This window comes from Otolemur garnettii, unplaced genomic scaffold (genome assembly GCF_000181295.1).
Source record: "Otolemur garnettii isolate 467f Iridium unplaced genomic scaffold, OtoGar3 scaffold00127, whole genome shotgun sequence".
NCBI classification, from domain to species: Eukaryota; Metazoa; Chordata; class Mammalia; order Primates; family Galagidae; genus Otolemur; species Otolemur garnettii.
The window spans coordinates 776,777-777,936 of record NW_003852522.1 but is presented as its reverse complement, the minus strand read 5'-3'; the positions used below and the strand labels follow the sequence as shown (position 1 = coordinate 777,936).

General features: G+C 54.2%; 1 protein-coding gene across 1 annotated transcript in view; it reads right to left on the bottom strand.

Annotated features, from left to right (window-relative positions):
* The window catches only part of CUNH19orf57 (chromosome unknown C19orf57 homolog), a 21,994-nt gene that overhangs the window by 2,612 nt on the left and 18,222 nt on the right, over positions 1-1,160 (bottom strand). The gene's annotated exons all lie outside the window — the stretch shown is intronic.

Sequence of the window (1,160 nt, the reverse complement as noted above, 5' to 3'; positions counted from 1 at the left end):
GGCTCAGGTGCCAGCCACATACACCAGAGCTGGCAGGTTCAAATCTAGCCAGGGCCTGCCAAACAACAATGACAGCTACAGGCAAAAAATAGCCAGGCACTGTGGCAGGCGCTGTAGTCCCAGGTACTTGAGGGGCTGAGGCAAGAGAATCACTTAAGCCCAGGAGTTAGAGGTTGCTGTGAGCTGTGATGCCACAGCTCTCTGCCCAGGGCCACAACTTGAGGCTGTGTCTCATAAAAAAAGATTCAGACATGAAATCTCCCTCTTCTTTGCTTAAATAATAGCAGGGCCACTTGGACTGAACTGGCCCTGCTCCACATGCAGAGTATGTGAGAGAGCAACAGGAACACAACTGGTACTGGTCCCAGGGAGTGGAAAAGGCAGCAGATGGGAACATAACCACCCTCTGCTGAGAGGGGTGGGAGAGGGCCCTCACATGGCTAAGGGCTGTGTCTCAACCTCTCCTCTATACTTACCAGAAACAGAAACTTGGCCATAAATAATGGATAAGCCACTGCCTCTGCAGGGAGGCAGGTGCAAGTTTACAGTAATAGGAGAGGACTGCCATTAGCACTGGCCACAGGTAGGGCTGGGGAAGGACACAGGAGGAGGGTATGCTGCAGAGAGGTACACCCCTCTCACTCACACACAGACAGCAGGCTAGAAGGATGGCGTACCTAGTGCCTTGCAGAAGGGACAAGGTGGCTCTCCTGAGGCACATAGCAAACTGGGGTGGTGAAGAGATGAGGGCAAGTCTGAGTGGCTTGACCCCCACCCAGTGCCAGAGCTGGGAATGGCCCCAAGACCCCCTGAGCCACTGGCTCTGAGCCCTGTCTACGTCCCCTTCCCCTCCTCCGAGACTCAGGGAAAACTCTGGTCCCTCTTCCCACAGACTTACATTACTGCACTGAAACTACCTACAGGGCTCAGGGTACTGTCATGGGACTCCTATAGAGAGATATAGTTATGGGTGCAGATTGCAGGTTTTCTCACATTTGGAAAACAGGGGGACACCTGTAGTTTGAAAGATGGGGCTGGCTCGGCGCCTATAGCTCAACCGGCTAAGGCGCCAGCCACATACACTTAAGGTGGCGGGTTCGAATCCCCAGCCCGGACCCGCCAAACAATGACGGCTGCAACCAGAAAATAGCCGGGCGTTG